Here is a 20149-nt window from a genome sequence, read left to right as displayed (position 1 = left end):
AAAAGAGGGGAAGTTTCCTCTAAAGCTCTGTATATTGCACAGCTCAGAAAAACAAGTCTGTCACTATCTCATCAGTTGCCCTCCCTTCCCTTCACTGCACCTTGAATGTTCCCCAGTGAGAGAGTCCTGCTTGCTTTGCTCAAGAAATCAAACATCCTTGACAGCAGGCTCGGTGCCTTGTGCCAGAGGAGTCTGCATGGCTGTAACAGTTCTAAATACAGTGAGGGCCTTAAGCAGGCAAAGCTGGCTGCAAAAACTCTCTTGTAAATGTTGTCATACTGAGAATAGTTCTTCTGCTGCTCTTGAAATATGGAAGACAAATGAACATTAACATGCTGGAGCTATCTACAACTAATAAATTGCAGTGCCTAAATGTTTATGTATGGAAATTGTGCTCACCAATGCACAGCTCTGATTTATCTGTCCCTGGGGAGAGCTAGGTAGCAGCTCTTTTGCTTAAGTGCTTCCAGTTGAGGTACAAAAAAATGTATCATTTAGAGCTTTCTGCTTAGCAAGACCGTCAACTTTCCTGTACAAAATGCAGATGAGGAAAAACTAATGTTTTCCCACCCATCTCTGGATGACCTGTTTAGCAGCAAAGCTTTGTACCTCACTTGCAGGTTAACAAAGAAGCCAAACCCACTCAGCAGTCTCCCCCTGGCACAACTTCTCTGCTAGGCCATGTTATTCCCAAGTTTTTCTTTTGTGTGCCTTTAGTAAAGTGCCATTGTTTGCTGATGCACTTCTTGTCTGTGCAGTGTTCAGAACACAGGAAACCTCAGCTATGCCAAAAATCTTTAATGAAGTATTCAGAGAACATTTTTAAAAGGCATTCCCCTATGTAGCTGTATAACTGTAGTCTCTCTGCTCAGACTAACAGCCATGAGGACAAATATATATATACTGATAATTTTATTCGGCAAATCAATTAATTTGTGCTCAGTCCAAGGCACACAACTAATTCTGCAGTAATTACTGGTACAGGTGAACTCTTCCTTTTTTTTCCAATAGACTCAAGGAATAAGCTCAGCTTTAAGGATCTGGAAGAGTTGGTAATTTGGTAATTTTGGTTTAGGGCATCCATTAGTAGTTAGTAAAAAACTCCCTTGTTTTGAATGTTGGTTTTTGTGTCAATGAATTTCTGTAGCATCCCTGAGCCCACATAGCTTGGAGTGACACCTTCTAGTTACAAATTTCCGCTGGAAAGACGGATACTTCTTGGGACTTTTCTCTTCATAGGGTAGATCTGTGCAATCCTCAAGAGGCTGTGTTGTGCAGACTGTTTGTGACACTGGCACGGGACAGCTTTGTCCCCAGGTCTGTTTGTATGTCTTTTCCTACCTGAAACAGAGGCATGGGGCTGCCCTTTCTTTTGTGTCTGGGATGTCAGGAGTGGGGGCCTGGCGAGGGCTGTGCTCAGCCTTAAACGAGAAAGGTGAAGCGGGGACACAGAGCCTGAGCAGGCAGGAAGGAGGAACTGCGGGATGAGAAGCGCTCCCCAGGAGAGGGGCCAGGGCAGGGGGCGTGGAGAGGGGCACGGAACAGAGCTTGCCAGAGGCACGTTAGAACAAGCAATTGCCATTTCAACAGCCAGTTCAGCAACTGGCAGAGGCAATGCAGCAACCGCAGCAGCATGGAGCTCAGCTCTGGCTGTAAAACGTGTACAGAATCCTTGGCTAACACTTGAGCAGCTCAGTCCACGGGCTGGAGTCGCAGCAGCATCTGCAGTGCAGGAGCATCTCCAAGTGCCCGAGGGCAGAGAGCAGCACGGTCCTTCCCCAGGACAGCGTGTTTGGATCCCTGCACCTCTGCAATGCACGCAGACGAGCACAGTGGATGCAAATCGTCCTCCCGAGCCCGTTTTCATGTTTACCTTGTTTTCCTGCATGGCGTGTTTGCAAATACTTGTGAGTTAAACACGGCTCGGACTGCGTAGGAACACGAGGGATCACGTACACAGCCCTGGCAGCGTGTCAGGCTCCGGGAGAGGCAGCGCTGAGACAGTTCTAGGTGGAGCTGTCTGAGATAGCTGCAAGTACAAGTTTCACAGACTCCTCTCAGAACATTGCCTGCAGGGCACAGATGTGATAGGAGGGGATGAATACACTCCTGTCTTTGTTGCGTGTTTGTTTTTGAAGCTGAGCTTTTAAAACAATGTCACTCTTCCTCCTACGGTGCCACATCAGGTGCCTGTTCAATCAACCCTTTCCTTCTTGCTAAAGCAAGGCAGGATGCCCAGGCCACGAGGAGCACTGTGCAGGGGTGCTTGCAGGGTGCCTGTGCTCTCCTGACCACCAGTGAGGTCCTTGTGTAATTCTGTGCCCCCCAGCAGCACTGCAGCTCCCTGCTCCTGCCAGTCCAGCTCCTCTGCTTGTGAAAACTGTGATGGTCCTTTAGATCTGCAGAGTAGGGACCCACTGGCACTCATGGTCCCATCACCTTGCTGACCACCCTTTGCCTGTTGCCCTCTGAGGAGATTATTTTCACCACCTTTTACTTTTTTAGTGTAAAGCCTGGTTTTCTCGAGCTGAGTTCTCTTATGAATATGTTTCACAATACTAAGAAATTTCTCACAAGAAGGCAGCCTCTGAATTGTTTATTTAGACATATTTCCCTTCAATCATTTCCACTTTAAAAATTCCATTTGACACTGGAGCGCTTGGTGATAGTCCTACAGAAGAAAATGCCTTTAAAAAAATAAAAGCACCACACAAAAAAACCCTACAAACAACTGATGGGAAGTCTCTCCTGTACACCATAGGTCTGCCTTACATTAAATACATCACATCACCATGGGTATTTTGTGTAAGTTTGAATTTCTTTACATTGACAGCCAATAATGGATTGCCTTGGTGTTTATAAATACTGAGAGAAAATCCAAACAAAGGTTCAGATCACTGTGTCATCTCCTTTACTTATTTGTCCAATATGGCTACAGAAATGTTATCTGTGTTTTTAAAAATAAAAACTCCTAAGAGATCAAAGGACATCATAGGAAGAATGGATAAACATTTATGGATTCCAGCTGAAAAAAAAATGGAGCTATAAAGTCGAAATACTTAGGAGGGTCTTTCCTTCATCAAATAATACTTGGACCAGTCTGACCTGTATCTTATTCTCCTGACTAAGTTTTAATAGAAGGTTTGGTTTACAGCATGGTTTTCAGCAGCCCTGAGGCCAGGGAACAGATCTGAACTGGTAGTGCCAGCAGTTATTTTATGACTTGAGCAGGCATGTTCTTACATGATGTGGGATCATTATGCAGTGATACTGAAATTTCTCCCATTCTTTAATACTTCAAAGCAATTTGCATCAGAAAAAAGATTTTCTGTTTTATACCCTCTATAAATTCAAATTCTTTATTGCACAGTAAAGCATTGGTTAATTGTTATTGGTTATTTGGTTTTCATTGTTGGAATTGGTTGTGCCTTTAGTTTAATCCCTTCATTTGAAAAAGAAGCCTGTGATCCACTTAGGATGGGTCTCCTTCTTGAAAGAATTTGGGGCTGCAGAACTTAGCTGAAAATGTCATAGTACTTTGTAAACTACTACTTTGGTGCCAGAATCCAGGTTCAGAGTCATCTGATTTGCTTGTCTTTGTCACTGGTGCATCTGCCTTTTCTGTGTTGCAGTTCTCCTGAGCCTCTTCTGCAGAATAGGTTGTCTTTCCCTTGCAATGACAAACAAAAATGTTCCAAAACCCTTGTGTGCAGTGATGAGCAGTTACCAGAGCTGCTTGAGGTTAAAAACTCAACCATCAGACACACAGGTCTCCTATTCAAGGGTACAGGGATTTGAAATCTCATCTCTGCTGAGCGTGGGTTAGATGAACTTTGCCATTGTTTCCAAGACCTGCCAGGAGTTTTGTTGTGTTGGGAAATGCATTATCATGAATTTAAAGCTTTAAATTCATGCCTGTGATGTTGTGGGTGGGAGAGAAATCCCAGAAAATCCTTTTTGGTCAGTGACTATGTTGTATTAACCATCCTATCCCTGGGCTCACCCTGTCTGCACTCATTAACTGCTCCAGGGGCTCACTGATACTTATTAAGAGGAAGAAAATCATTAGACCATGTTCTGATTAATGACAGTGACATTGTGTCCATGTAGAGTGTAAATCTCACTGGGCTTTTTGTGTGTTTCTGCTGCACAAAAATAAGCTTTTGCTCATATCTGACACAAAGGTAGTGTCATGGACTGGTGACGTGTAAGGGTTCAGATTATCTCTAGATTCAAATTCAAATTTAAAAAGCCCAAGGACATGGGTTTGAAAAGGTTGGACTCAATATGGTATCAGAAATGGGTCTTCTGAGAGATTATTATTTTTCCAAGCAGATAACACTTAGGTTTTTATACTAGGGAATATCTTCTGGTTAAAAACTTCCAAGCTGGCACATGGGAGGAGGAAGGTTTTTGAAAATCCCTGTCATACAAGCACCCTCACATATATTGATTGGCTGAGCATACCACCTGTACAAATTCTGCTGCTTTGCTGTTGGTTTAATTTTTTTTTTAAAAGTGCTGCTAGGAGATTTGGGTAAAATAAACTGCCTTCAGTGCAATCAGCAATGTTATTGCACCCAACTGCTGTCATCATTAGTGAAGATACTGAGAACCATTGTTGTCTTACTCTATTTGGAATTTGAATCCATAAACTTTTATGAGCTATAGTTTAGATAATGTTAGGAAATGGCTTGTCTGGAACTAAAATTATCTCATTGTATCAAACAGGCAGGGACAGGTTTTGGTCTTTTCTATGTTACTTTCTTTGCTATAAACCAGATCTTATCTTTGAAGAATTATGGAATTGCACATTAAATTTCTGGGTTTATACATGGAAATGCAGTAGATCTGGCTTCTTGATATCTGTGGTTCCATATGAGTACAATAATTAATGATCTAGTTCACAAGGAGAGATATCTATGGAAAAAAATGTTATATTCTCTTGGGGGGGTTTATAAGAGATTCTCAGGTTTATCTGCATGAGTATCTCTATGATTGTTAGAAATGTGTTTCCTTTGACGTATTCCCATCACAGCTGGGATTAAATGCATTCTGGAGGCTGAGTGTAAATTTGTTTACTCAGTAAATCAGTGGCAGAACAAGATTTTTCTGCATTATCCATCTATCTTTGCTTCTAAGGAGCAAATGGAGAATTATTTGTAGTCTTTTGGGATTTATATAGCTTTATAGCCAAAGTCCATGAAAGTCCCCTCCTTTCTGATAGTCTAAAGAAAACCATTTACTTTTAAAAAGCAGTTGTTAGCTATGAACAAACTGAAAAGTGCTGCATGTGTAGATATGACGTACATAAGAGCACTTTTTCCACCCAAAGTTTGTTATCGCTAGGATAATACACTTCATATCTTCTGCTCAGTTAGGTTTAGGGAAGAAGATGATTTTTGTAGAGTGTTGTTTTTGCAGTGCTCAGTGAAGATTTGTTCCTGTGCTGGTAGGGGAATCGCAGGGAATTCCTGTACTCCTAGCGGTGCTCTCCAAGAACAGCACCAGCTGTCGTGGCTCCCTGGGGTTAGGCAGCCACTCTGAGAAGGAATTCACACCACGAGCAAACACTTCAGTGCTGTTTGCACTGACAATGTACCAAGTGAGGTCCCCACCCAAAAGCAGAGTCAAGATCTTGGAGAGAACATTGCTGAACAACGGCACAGTCAGGAAGGAGCTGGAATTTGTAATGTTCAGAATTATTGTTCAGCCCTATGATCTCCATCCCAAAGTCCCCATATTTTCAAATTCAGGCTGGCTCTTCACTTATGTTGATTGTTTTCAGACAAAGATTTTTTTTTTCCTTCTTTTTTCTTCTGTTAAGAATGGAAAAAAAAAATGTGAGGTCCCTTAGAAGTGCCTCCCTTCTGCTATATATTTCTTAATTGAGTTCTTGGCATAAGGATGGGAGAAAATATGTCTAGCTATTAGAGTATCTGTGTGAACTGGGAAAGCCTCCAACTTCCAGAAATATATTTAAAGGCTTCAAGAAGATCCAAATTTCCAAATAATTTTTAACTCCTTTGCTTGGTCAGCTGTCAGTATTTGATAAATAGGGTGGGACTATTGTCAATATTTAACAGCTCAACACAAATATTATTCCTCATACACTGTAAAAATAGTATATGAAATGCAAATAAAGTACTTTATTCCACAGTTTGGTAGTAACAGAAGCAAGTGATAAAATCTCCCTTGCCTCCATACAAAGGCATAGAGAGGGAGAAAAATGTTACCAGTGGAAACAATCTTCCCTGCTGGGAAACAAAACAGTGAGATGCCTCACTCCTCCCTAAAGTCACGTCCCAAGGGGGGTTCTGTGATAGAAGTTTGTTGTGAAGTGTTTCTGAGTAAGAAGCAGCAAGGTAGGACTGGTGATTCAAAGCAGATCACTGTGCAGTCTGCAGGAACAGAGCTCCTCCTGTGTCCAGACACACATCACCAGGACCCCTCAAATTGCTCTGCTGTCAAATACTGCAATACAAAACTCAGTTACTTCTGGAACTTTCCCTACATTCAGAAAACTTCATCCCAGAAAGCCACCCCTCAGCATTGTGGATGGAACAGACTGCCCTCTCCATAGCCACCTGCAGCCTGACTGTGGCATCCTCCTGGGAAAAATCAAAATGCAGCGTGGTCGGTGAGAGATGGGTTTAATGAGTACCAGAAGGAAGCCTGGATCTCACTTTCCAGTTTTGTGTTCCAAAATGGGTTCCTATTATTTAAAATCTTTACAAACATTGTTGCTGTGTGAATGGTTTGACCCAATAGCCAGGAGAAACTGCTTTTTTAGCTGAAGGGAGCACCTGTGTGTCAGCCACGCTGGGACAAGCCGGGCTGGCCACAGGGACATGTCACACTGTGCACCCCAGCCGCCCCTGCTGGGGCACTTGTGGTGGTAGCCTGATTAAGCCACCACCCACACAAAACAAAGGATAAGGAACAGAGCCAGTTTATTCAGGATACTTTCAAATCTGTCATTGTTTTGGATTTGGCTTCTGCCCAGTGCAAAATGCATTTTGTGTGTTCCTACAGCTGCCATGTAGAGTGGACCCTGAGTTAGTAGGAAACTGCTCAATTACTAGAACTGTAGAGTGCCACTTGTTCTGTAAATGATTGAGTAAATCCAGGAAGAAATACAAATAATAGTAAAACTTTATTATTCTATTTTGTCAAAAACAGCCAGGATGCTTTACCAACCAGCTCCTCCTCCAATCCTTTACTATGATTACTGCATTGTTAATATGTTTCAGCTGCCATCCAGAAAAGTCACATCTCAAAGCCCATTCCATCCTTCTCCTGTCCCCCTCACAAGGTAGAGCTCCACTAAAAACCAGGAAGCTGAGCAGTCTCGACTGACAGACTGAAGGACAATTTCAGGGCACTTTAAGAACATCTGTTCCTGTATTTTGTCATGGTCTTATTCTCTTTAAATAATTCTACTAATTCTTTTTGAATTAGTAGCATCTACAGCTGAGAATATGAGGTTATTTAAAGGAAAGAAGCTTGATGTTAATTTTTGGTAGTTTATGAGACTTCATTATTTGAGAAAACAGTAATCAATTATCTCCATCAGGAAATATTTGCAACCTTTGCAATTTCATAGCATGCACTGAGGTATCAAAGTTACTGTTAAGTGTAGCTGGTGAGCCATAGGGTCACACTTTCAAGCAGGGTTTGTACAGCTGGCTTGGACTGTGTCAGTATGAAACCTCTGCCAGACTTTCAGAGCACCTGTGAGAAGTGAGGATTTCTCCCTTGTGCTGACTTCAAGAGTGGGTTAAGCCACTCAGTTTGACAGATCTCCTTGCTATCCTCACTTGCAGCCTCACTTGTGCAGCCCCTGTAGGAGCTCATGGCTGGTTGGAACACCTGTAGAACACATTTGGTATGGATGGCACCAGCCAGTGTTGGTATAGTTCATGATAGTTTAAACTGGTGGGGCAGGATGTGCTGATGAGCCTAGATTTGGCACAGAAACATGGTAACCACAATCACTTGTCAGAACCCCAGAATGTGGAGCTCTGGAATCAAGAGCAGATCTTGGCCACAGTGCTTGCAGCAGTTTATCAGTGGAGATGTGGCAAATCCTCTTGCATAGTTGCTGAGCTGGTAAACTCTTCATACTGACAGAACTGTACTTCATTTCTCTGTTCATTTCTCTGTGCACTATGGACTGTAAGAAAGATTTATTTTTTCCAGAAACCACTTTTAACTGATTTTGGGACAGTCACAGTTGTTTAACTGCAGAAAAACTAGACTTTATTAATTTGTTTTCTGTTTAATCCCTTCAACTATAAAGCTGGCAGCACACACAGGGAACAAGTGCCAACATCAGTACTTCCTTTAAAATAAACAGCACCTCAGATAACATTTACATGTTACAAAGAAGTGGTTCATTTGATAGTTTCTTTCTCTATTGCAGCTGATCTATAAGGCTGAATTCTTCTTCCTTTAAACCATGAGAGAAATAAATTATTCAAAAGGAAAAAAATCCCTAGAAAGTGAAGTAGCAAATGGTTTTACTTTCTCAGAATTTTATCTCTAAGAAAATACATTTTAAGCTGTGAGCTCAACCAAAAATTCTCATAAGATAAAAGTTTCCAAATTTCAAATACCCTGTAAGGATTACAATTTCTAATTGGAGATCTGATGAACATAACATTCAAGGATTTGGATCAGCAAAGCATCCAACAGAACCTGGTCTGGATTAGGGAGCTGTAGTACAGTAAAATTCATATGCATTTCAGGAAGGACAAGATATGCTCATTATCTGTCAATATAACTGCTTCTAGTAAACACTGTACTTACATAAACATTTGGGTTAAAATGTTAGAAATCATATAAGTCTGACAGAAAACTTGCACATATGTTAAGCCTAAAATACTTCTGAGTATCTGGGGGACATTTATGAAGTTCTTGCATAATCTAGGAGCTCACAGGAGTTGGACTGACTCAGAACTTCCAGGTATTTCTGGATTTTAACTATGTCATATTAATGTCCTTTCACTCCACCTGAAGAAAAATTCAGAGACATTCTAATGTTCCAGTGACTTCAAATGAAGTTTCCTTTTTTTTATAGACAGGACTTTAGAATATCAACAACATGACTGGCAGTTGTGGGAATAAGAAGGGGTAAATACCACTCTGCATTTTTGATCCTAATTAAAACCTGTTTGGTATTTTGGATACATGAAATCCTGATGACCAGACTCATATCGATCCTAATGCTGGTGACAGTTTTGTGGAAGAGATTTTCAGGGAGGACATGGAAAACAAAACTCAGAGTGAGTATAAAACTGGAGTTGTGTATTAACATTTAAGGCCATCTTGTTCTGATCTGTTTGTTGGAGTTTTTTTTAATAAAATGATTGTACTGACTAACTTGCCTACTTAATTGATTGTGGTGGTACCAGAAATTACAAATGATCTGGTCCCACTATAAATGTAGCTGCTAAGTAGGGAAATGTAGCTGCTCCAGAAGGGGGAAAATGTTTATATTTCCTAGCCTATTGGTTATTATGTCACCCTTACTGATCAGTAAGCATTATAGCCAGTGTGGTGAACCCATTCAAGCTTTTCCTGTAGGTAGCTTTAGAGTGGAAGAGGTCAAATGGAACTAATGTAGTTTCCTGGCCAGTCTACTAAAATCAATGCAACTTGAATTTCATCAACCACTAAAAAATGGCATAATGTGATTTAAATTATTCTGCTATTTAGATCTTGTCTACACACTAAGTTGTACCAGATTTGCTAATGATGTGTGTGGTTTGAAAATTGAATTAGTTCCTGCTGCTGAAAGATTATTTATAGACAGAACCCAAAGAGTTAAGAATGTCAGGAGCCTGCATCCCAGGCCAAATCCTCATGGGCTTGTTGACACTGTACAGAGGAGCAGTGGGAAAGATCTCCTGGCTAGCACTGTCCAAACCCACTCAGCCCTTACAGCAAAGCAGTTTTGCAGTAAATGAATCACCTTGGGTCCTGGAGTGGCAGTCTGTGAACATGACTGAGCGTTTGAAGCCACATTTTCACATTGTACTGAGCCCTCTGTGTCCAGGATAGGTTCTCACAGAGATGCTTGAGAAAGCCTTCACCCAAAAAGAAGCCTTTACAGATTATTGACTGCAGGGAAAGAAATCTGGTTTGATATGGAGAGAACACAGAATGGAAGAAAATGAAGAGAATGGCAGTAAATTTCTCCTTATAATTTAATTCTGCAGTGGTTCCTTCTCAGTTGGATAAACACTGTAAACTAGCTGGGATTTAGAGGAAATATTTATGTTGGTAATTTAGTGCAATTTAGTAGCTACTTGCTTTCTAGAGGAACTGCTTATGATAAAAGAGCATTGTTGGAAACATTGTTTTATACCTTGTCTACAATATTACTGGTTACAGGAAGAGACTTAATGACACTAAATATTGATTATATACCAAGCCCACATCCCTCCTTTTCCCTGAGAGCACCAAGAATTTGGGTCTTCTGCTGCTCAGAAGCAGAGTTTGGGTAACCTGTGCTGTTACCAGGATTTGATTATTTTATATTGTGTGTTCACCCATCCATTGCACAGGTGAGGTGCAGCTCCCAGACAGCACTGGTGAGCAGATGTGTGTCAGGGAGAGCTTTACAAGCCTGTCAGTCGTAGCCATTGCTCCCACTGTCCCCCTGCATTGCTAACCAAAGCCAACAGCCTGCAGGGATGAACCAGGGCTGTGAGGGAAAGGATCCCCAGTGCTTCCAGAGGCCACCTGCTGCTCAGCAGGGTCCTCCTTTGCTGTGTTTGTGTTACACCCCCTGCCAGCACAGCCCTGTTTCCCATGCTACGCCTTGATGCCTGCAAAGGAGCCAAAGCCTGGTGAGGATCTGTTGTGGTGACTTGTGAGGATGTTGGCCTCTTACATTAATGCCACTTAAAGCTGGGAGCACATTGTAAACACATTCATTTCTTTTCAATTAAAAAAAAAGTATAATTCAAAGTAAAAACAATGAAACAAAGCAGCACATTTCTCAGCCAAGTGGGAACTGAGCAGTTATGTTTTAGTTTCAGAAAGTATTGAGTGGGTTATCTGTTTTCTACTTCTAGAGGAACAGAAGACTTCTTGTGGTTCAGATTCTGGGTAGAACCTTTGTGGTTCAGCCATTGGTCCCTATTGGTTGTAACACTTTCTCTCTTGGGCAACAGCTGGAAATGGTGATTCATCTTCATGGAGCAAAACTAACAATAAAACAGTGCAATTAAAACAGCCCAGAGCACGTGGTTAGCAATGAGCCAGGACACTGAAACCAGCTCCCAGAGCAATGCTGCAGGTCACACACGTGCTTGTGTGATGGTAAGGGTGTCCTGCAGGCACCATGCTGATACTGCCTGGCCTGTCATCATGGGGCCATGAATTTAATTGATTTGATGAGTAGGGATAGGCTACAGGCTCTCTTACACTGAATTATTTCTAATGAAGTTAAAGAAGAGGATGAAATTAATGTTTTCTGCAAGAAAATGTCTGCAAGTACATTATACTGAGCCAAGGAAACTGGTTAGTGCTACAGAGCAAGCTCCTCATTAATTCATTCACTAAAAAAATATTGTTTAAGGCTGTAAACTCAAAATTGAAACCACCATCTTTAAGCCTTGCCTGGTTGCATGTAAGTGGATGTGGGTTAGGTTCATTGTGTGTTCCTGAATTTTTATTTTTTTTTTTTTTAAAAGCGCTGACATTTAAGACATACAAAGAAAAATGGCCTCAGGGGAACCACCTCCAATGCATCACAGAAGTTTTGTTCAAACAGTTTTCAATTACTCACTCTGACCACACATTGGCTTAGGGGTTTAGATAATCTGCAGTACAGGGAGGGATTGGTGGTGAGGATCACCAGACAGCTTTGCACCAGCCACGTCATTTCTGGCTGGCCTCCAGAGGCAGGAAGCAAACACAACAACTGCAGAGCAGCGAGTTCCTACGGAGCAGGGGAGGCACTGGCCAGCAGCTGCCCAGCCAGAAACTTTCCCTTCCAGGACATGAGGAAAGTTCTGTGCTGCAGCACTCTTGGGAGCATGGGGAAAACTGCCCCTGCTGCTCTCTCATTCCACCAGGTTGGGATTTTTGGTGGCTGGATACAGTTAGGCTGAGAGCAGTCACTCAAATTCCATCATGAACTCAGGGTAGGCTTAGGTACAATATAAGCACTTCCAAAATGCTGCAGCCTGGCTTTGCTTCTTTGTTGGTTCTGAGGTCAGCTCACTTTATTTTATTTTTATTCAGCTCACTGAATGCAAAAAGCAGCAGCCAGGTAATGTGGTGGGAGGAACACATTTGTGCCGTCTCATTTTTAAATTCCTTTAATATTTTGCTTCTCAGTCAGTTTCACTAAATATGTTCCACCCATGTTTCCATATTTTACCTAAATTATTTTGTAAAATTTAACATTTGTTGATATTATACTTGACTGAATAAATACTCATGACTGATTTCCCAATTAATTTTAGGATATATGCCACATTATTTCAAAGTACTATGATAACTTGCAATATTTAGACTGAAAGCATAATCCAGATCTGGAATTTAAAATTAATTTTAACCTGACTGGTTTTACTGTCATGTCATAGACATATTCTGAGGAGTAAGCTACTAAAACAAAATACTGTAGGCTCTTCTGGTAGTGAGTAAAAATATAGGCAAAAAAGAAAGTGAGAGTCAAATTCCCTCCTATATTGGTATAATAAATTGCCTTTTCACACCCCAGGGATAAAAAGTCCCCAGCACAATAAGCTGTTTCTAAAAGCATTCTCAGTGAGCTGAGTGGAAATACTCAGAATCCTGATGACTTGTTTATTGGAGTGGGTGGTTATTTTTTCATTATTTTATTTAACATGTACATGTTTTTCTAGCATCTTTCTGATCCCTGTGCTCCCAGCCTTGGAACAGCAAGGCCTGCAGGAAGGGTGGTGCTGGGCCAGCCCTGAGCACAGGACAGGTGTTGGAGCTGGAAGAGCTAATCCTCTGTTCAGACATGGCACCAATACTGGCCTAGGTAAACATGGCACTCGCTGCCTGCTCTGATTCCCAGAGCTCATGTCCATAAACATCCTGGCCAATTGGTACTTCCAGGAGACTGAAGCCAAGATAACTATTTATGCAAATATTAACTTTGTAGAAAGCAGATGCAAACATATCAATGAGGGTTGTCACTATGATTAAAGGCTTTCCTTCTTTTCCTAAAGATTTGTGTCCTTTTACACCAAATCTGGAATACATTTACCACAACATCTTTTGGCATAAACTGAGTGTTTCTTGGGGCATGTTGATGGCAATGTACCACCCCCCTCTTCTACAGTGACTTGTGCACACACTGTTTTCTGTTCACCAGCCTGAGTTTGTGCCCTGAGAGCAGCTCTGAGTCTGAGCAGAGTGCCAGGCTGTGCTTGAACTCCTCAGAATGTTTGCATCCCCAAATGAGCACCTGCTCTGAGCCCAGTGATGATGAAATGCAGAGGAGCTGTGATGCCTTCTTGGGTTTGTGACCTCACCCTTGCCAGATACCTCACCAGGGCTCCCAGGCTGCCTCCAGCACCTCCAGGGTTCCACTACCCAAATTCTGGATGGACCTCACAATGTTATAACCAAGATTAATCCCAGAATCAAGTAAAATAAATTAATCATAGACTTTTATGTGCAAGGGATATAAACAGAAGAAAATGTGCCATTTCATTTTTAGATCAGCACCATATTCACACTGTTTACTCTCTTATGTACTTTTTGATTCTTTCCTTTTTCAGGGTACTGATTTTAGAAACAAATAGTTGCAGGAGGGTCCCAGTATGTTGTTTTGGGGTTGGGTTTTGGTTGGATTTTTTTGATCTGGCAAAGATTTTGCTGTTTCACAAATCAGAAAAATATTTTTCATTCCAAAATGGGCTCCAGACCTCATTAAAATAGCAGGCTTTTTTGCTTCTGAGATAGGAAATCATTACTATGTTGATTGTCCTCTCATTTTAAGGAGCTAGCCTGCTTAGCTAAGAAAATAATTTGTCAGAAAGAAGGATGTCTCTGCAAATGCTTGAGAACTTAGTGCAAGAACAGCCTTTGAAATAATGATATTTTTAAATACAAAACCTGAAGTTGTAGCACTCTTTGTCTAATTGCTATTGGTGGAGAAGGGAACAGGAACTGTAGAAGCTGCCTTGACTATAATCACTCCCAGTGGAAGAACAGAACTGTGATAGAATTTAAGAACAAGGCCAATGGCTGTCCTATTGAAGCAATCCCAACAATGCTTCTTTCTCCAATTATTATGGAGTGGAGAAAGAAGAAAGGGTGCTCCAGGATGCTGGCTGATGCTTGCCTTCTGCTTCCTCTTGTTCCTCCGATGTATAGTCAGGAGCAAGAGAATTACCAGGACTTCTACCATGTAACTTCACCCAGAGCTTAGCCAGCACTGGTTTTGCTCAGTGAACCTCTTGCATTTTCCTTTTATTTTGACAATGCTGACCAGCCTGAATTTCTCTTCACCAGCATAAGCTGTTTGCTTTCACTCTAGCATTTTGTAATTCTGATGTAACTCCATTACTGTGGAGTTTGTGAGGAGTAAAGTGTCTCTGCTATGTATGTGCTAATCAACAACTCAGCAGAAACAGCCTCAACAGACTTCATTCTTCCCTGATGTGTTTGATCCACGTATACCATAGAAACAAATTATTCTTTACACAAATACAAATACTCAAGTTTCCCTGGGTAGTTGATTATTGCTATTTAATGATATAGCTACTGGTTTTTCCATTATAATCCAGTTTTCAGCTGGACTCCATTACAAAATTCTTGCTTGTGTGTCAATATCTCACAATGCACTTGTGCTCCCTCCTGCAAGAAATTATTTTATAAAGAGACACTTAAAAACAATAGAAAACACCAGTGGAAAATGTGATGCAAATGTGTTCATACATCTAAATCCATGAGAAACTTAGATGGATAGCTAATTCAGGCATAAAGTGCTATACCTGGCCAGATCATATAAAAGCTAAAGTACACAAAAAAACCTACATCTTTTGTGCTTTGTAGACAGGGGAGGGAAAGAAAAAGAAAATGTATTTATGTGCTGTGAGCTTACACATATTTAGATGGTTATTTGAACTTTCCTAAGAGTCCCTAAAAATAAAGTGAAAACATCTTAAACTACTTATGACAAATAGAATTGCAGGAAAACTCTATTGTTTCCAAATGTGCATTGAAAAAATGAGTGAATGTGAGGCTGCTCTGTAAGAGAAAGAATCTTAATGGAAAAACTTATAGAACTTTAAGTGGAGCTGTATGAAAGTAGCACATGAGTCTTGCTGCTTAATAAAATTTTATCTGTCAGTACAAAGGTTAACTTCAGAATATATGTTTCAAAATTCAATTAATATACTTCCAACATATGACTTATTTTAGGGAAAACTTACTGCAGAGGCAATATAGACAGAGAATAATAGAGGTCTGACTTCTTCTGTGCCATTTCTGCTTTGTATAACAGGAAGACAAGGGCAGAACAAGTGTTTGAAAAGTTCACTGTGACCCACTCTCAAATATCAGACTGTTTCTGATCAGAACCAGACCAGCATTCAGACTAAAGGTATGGAAATGTATTTATCAAAAGGCAAGGAAAACTTACAACTTAGGTGTTAAGTTCCACTAGTCATAGACTAGAGACATTCTGTATGTAAATACTTCTAAATTTTAGTTGATAGGGTTCTTCCTTGGCTGCTGCAAAATAAATGTGCAAAAGTTTCTTCTTCTCTAAAACAGATAAATGTGCTGTTTGTGGGCCTCTTTATTTCATGCTTTCCAAAGTTTGTTCACTGTTTCAGAGCAAAAAAAAATTAATGTACAATTTCTATATCAGGAAATGGCCAGGGAGTGTTATCAAATAATGTAAAATAGACAAAAATACCTTCTAAGATACATTTCTCCACTTTAAGCATGTAAGTTGCGAATGACCATAAGCAGTGTGTGATTCTGGGCAGATGCTGTGAGGTTCCTGGTAAAACCCTGACATCTGGCTGTGAGCAGGCTCCTCTCAGGCTGGCTGTGAGCCACAGGCAGTTCCAGGGAAGGGAATACAGCTGTGTCTTGTGAGGAGGTGCTTTTTCAGGAAGTATGGAAGTGCTACAGAACATTCCTATGCCCTTTGGGTATTAGAAGATAATATGCAGTGGCCAGCTTTTAGTGAATCTTACCTCAGTTGTCTTTGGAGTTTGTTCTTGCATCTGCTACTTCAGCAACACGATTATTAAAGCTCAGGTTAATACAGATTAAATGATTCCACCTCTCCCCAGCTGTGCACTCCAGTCCAAGTCTGCATCCTTTCAGAACATGACAGAGTTGGCCCCTGCATGTTGAGAGCACCTGATATTGTCTGCACTGGATTCAGCCCATGATGCAGGAGCTGAAGCACTCAGCAGGGATTTCAAATAACTTGCAGCCTGAGCCTCTGGCTTCAAAACTGCTGGTGTGGTGTAAGCTTTTGTCTTTGGACTTAAATTCACCATTTCTTTAATGCCTTGCTTTGCCTGCTAGATCACCCCTCTCTTCACCCAAGTGTTTAATGTTGTCTATGGAAAGTACATGTATTTTACTCACCAAATTGAGATAAATATCTGTCTGCATTTAGTCTTCTTTCTCCACACAAAACTTTATGCTAAGAATTAAGCCTGCACATTAAAATTTGCAGGGATAAGTCACTATTTTTTGAGTTCACATTTACTCTAGATTTTAATGAATACTGAGAGTAAGTATTAAAGGATGCAAAAAGAAAAGGTTAATTTTGGTTTTGTCAGTGGTGTTTTCTCAGTAGCCTTTTTTTCAATAATTTGTAGGGTCTCCAAACGGAAATACTGACCTTCCTAAGTGATTTGGAATTCCTTAGTGCTGCACACTTATTTAGGCAGCTGCTCTGAAAAGCTTCAGGTAACCAGCCTGATACAATAGTAAAGTGTATAAATCAGTGTACTGAATCTGAGCTGGCACTGCTCACAGCTACTGACCCAGACAATCTCAATCTATTTCCTGCAGGATATTTGGGCTTGGGTTTCTTTCCCCTTCTCTATGATGTGATGGATTATATTTATTTTTTCATCAGAAAATTAAATTTCTAAGTAGGTTTCCATCTTGACTATCTGAAATACTTAGTACTTAATCTGTTCCTTAACATTGCTTTTTCAGACTGTAATTTATTGATCTGGGTGTGTTGAAGAAGAAAGCACTTGCTCTGCTCCTGAGTGCTGCAGGTATGTCTCAGACTGCCAAAGGGTTTCAGGAAAACTTTAATGAATAATGTCGTTTTTTTGGATAATAGATGGTGAGAAAGGAAAAGGTCTGCAAAATTTATCCACATTAATCTGCTTTTTACTAGAGCTGACGAGAATAATTTTATTCATGGCTAATCCTAAAAGTAAGTAGTGGTACTAGAGTCAGCAGAATGCTTGCCAAGTTTCCTTTGGATATGCCCTCGTTACGGTAGTGAATGAGGTGATCTTTTAATGAAAAACAGAACATAAGTTAACAAATAATTCCGATTATTTTTTCCTCCTTCCAACAAGACAGAGTCGTTATCATTTGAGATTGTGAAGTGCATTCACCGCTGGATTCCTGCTGTGTTCGTACTAAGGGAGCTGACAAGGCATTAGCGCAGAGACACTGCCCTCTATTGCTGCTGCTACTGCTCTTGCATTGACGAGACCAATGGGAATCAACAGTTTTAAACCACATACAAATGGGGCATTTTAGTTCTGTTATTTTGTGTCAGTCTGTAACATTAAGGCTGTGCCAAATGCACAAATGTGCCAACAACCCAAGCTCTTTTACAGACAGTACATGAAGTCTGTGGCAGACAGACAGATGTGCTGTTTGCTGCACTGCCCTTACCTGCACCTCAGCTGGATTTTGATTAGATTTGGTGTGGGTTTGTAACCTGAAGGGCACAGAGCAGTAAATAAGAACCAGAGGGGACACTGTGCATTGGAGCTGGGGGGTGAGGACAGCACAGCACAGCTGTCTCTGAGAAGCCAGCTCCGAGCACGGCCCTGCTCAGGTGCCACTGCTGCCCTCCACCAGCAGCCACTGGCAGCAGGCAGGGAATGACTGCTGGGGGAGGCTCTCACACCGGGGCAAAGCAGGGCCCTGGGACAGAGCAGCCACTTCTCCTACATCACTCTCAGATCGAAGGGGAGGGCCCGTGCTCAGCAGGGAGGACTCAAAGGAAAGGCTACAGTAGCCACTCAGTCTCAGCTGCTTTTTCCACTCCAGGGTAAGAGTTGATGCTGTCCAATGTGTTCCTCGGGTTAAAGCACTTCTCATTAATAAAATGGACCTGATTTTTGTCAGAAAGATCCTGCTCTAGGTCATCTGTGCATTGCTTTTGATGCTGAGAAGGGGGAAGACCTTAATCTAAACCACATTTAATGCTGTTGTGCTAAATAACAAATTGCTTTCATTAGCTTCCTATAATGCTTCATGTTAGAGTTTGCTGGCATTTACAGTTACTTGAGAATGCTCAGTGCTGTAATTTTGGCTAGAGGGAGCTGCTCTGCGATCATCTCCACTGGCCTCCAGTGTGAGTTCACTGAACTCACAGCTTTTAATGTTTGTCATTTTAATGATGGACAACCACAAGGGTGAAAAACACCCAGTAGCTGTGTGGTGTGAGGGAAAGCCTCAATGCAGAAAGGAGGAGGTGTTCAGGGGGAACCTTCATGCCAGCACGGCTGTAAGTGAGAAAGAAAAGAGCAGATCAGAGTTGGGGTTTCCCATCTCATCTTTGGGGGACAGATTCTCTTAGCATAACTCAAATTGTACATCACTAGAAAATATGTTTAAGCATTTCTGCTCACCTTGATCACAAAGAGGGAAATACGTTGCTCCATCTCTGCTTTCTTACTCCCAAGGAATTTTTGGTGTAACTTCATCTCCTTTGGCTCTTCCAAAAGCAAGAAAGGCCTGGCAGGCCTTGGGCTAGAATAGAGTAGTAAGGATAAAGACAAAGCCTTGCTTTCCAAAGCATCGGGAAGACAGCAGACTCTGACATTTTTGGTAAATATTGCCATATGGACTTCTCAACTGTTATTACCATCAGTTTGCCTGATGTGGAGATAGAGCTGGATCAAAGGTGAGCAGAAATACCACCCTAAAACTCTCTAAAGCTTGTTGTTCACCCAGAGAGCCCTGCACGAGGAGCCCTCGCTGGCTCAGAGGATGAGGGGTGCTGAGGAAGGAATTAATTTTTCCTTTTTGGTGCTTTTTATAGGGAATGTTCTATATAATCTTAGGAACAGGGAATGATCTGTTGGACCCAAAAGAAAAATATTTGGACACGTACCTCAGTTTAAAATGTGGAAAGTCTTGCTGACATCAGTGAATCGAATCCATATGTTGGACAGGAAGCACAGACCTGAAGTGCTGTACTGGGCTGTGGTCTCACACCAAGCCAGCTTCTTCAAGGGCAAGGTACAGTATAAACTTCTCAGATATGTCTTACTGGCCAGTTCCTCCTACCACAGACATCTGAATTTGCTTAAACATTTGACTCCACTTCCAAACAGGGTTTTGTTCATTAGTTTCCTATGGAAGGTGATTACAGAGGAGTAAGTGCAGGAGCTGTACAAACATCCAGTGGTCTTGAGCTTTTACCTGAGGTAAATATGCTTGAAAGCTCCTCAAAGACCTTAACTAAACATATTTCCATATTTTTTTCTAGGCTTTTGTTTTGTTTTGGTGGGTTTTTTTGTTTTGCTTTGGTTTGGGGGTTTCTTTTCTTTTGGTTCTTCAGTAGGTGGACAGCTACTGGTTTTGTGTTTGGCTTGGTTTTTTATTTAATTCCTAGAGTGTTTGTTCTAAAAAGCTTGCAGTTGTTGAAGTGCAGAGCCCCAAGAAAGATAACTTTGCAGTATAATTCTCTCAAAAAGACAGATTTAATACCAAGTTGTGATGGTACCTTTCCAAATATTACCAGATACTCTTTTATATTTCCAAGGTGACACCATCTCAAATAATAACTTACACACTTGTATATTAAAACAAACAAGTTTTGGGACTAATTGGTCTGAAATGGGAGTATTTGAGACTTCCAACTGTGCTTGGATCAGGAAAATATCCTTTTTACAGCAGCTAGGCTGTGATGTTAGGA

At 41.2% G+C, this 20149-nt stretch overlaps 1 long non-coding RNA gene across 1 annotated transcript in view; it reads right to left on the bottom strand.

The window, feature by feature from the left end:
• LOC139598204 (uncharacterized) overlaps positions 1–20149 on the bottom strand; it is a 210650-nt gene that overhangs the window by 22775 nt on the left and 167726 nt on the right. The gene's annotated exons all lie outside the window — the stretch shown is intronic.

The sequence above is a fragment of the Agelaius tricolor genome, unplaced genomic scaffold, assembly GCF_023055355.1.
Source record: "Agelaius tricolor isolate 1412-34295 unplaced genomic scaffold, bAgeTri1.0.p SCAF_19, whole genome shotgun sequence".
In the NCBI taxonomy this organism is placed as follows: Eukaryota; Metazoa; Chordata; class Aves; order Passeriformes; family Icteridae; genus Agelaius; species Agelaius tricolor.
The sequence above is the reverse complement of the archived record's forward strand: the minus strand, read 5'-3'. Positions and strand labels throughout refer to the sequence as shown.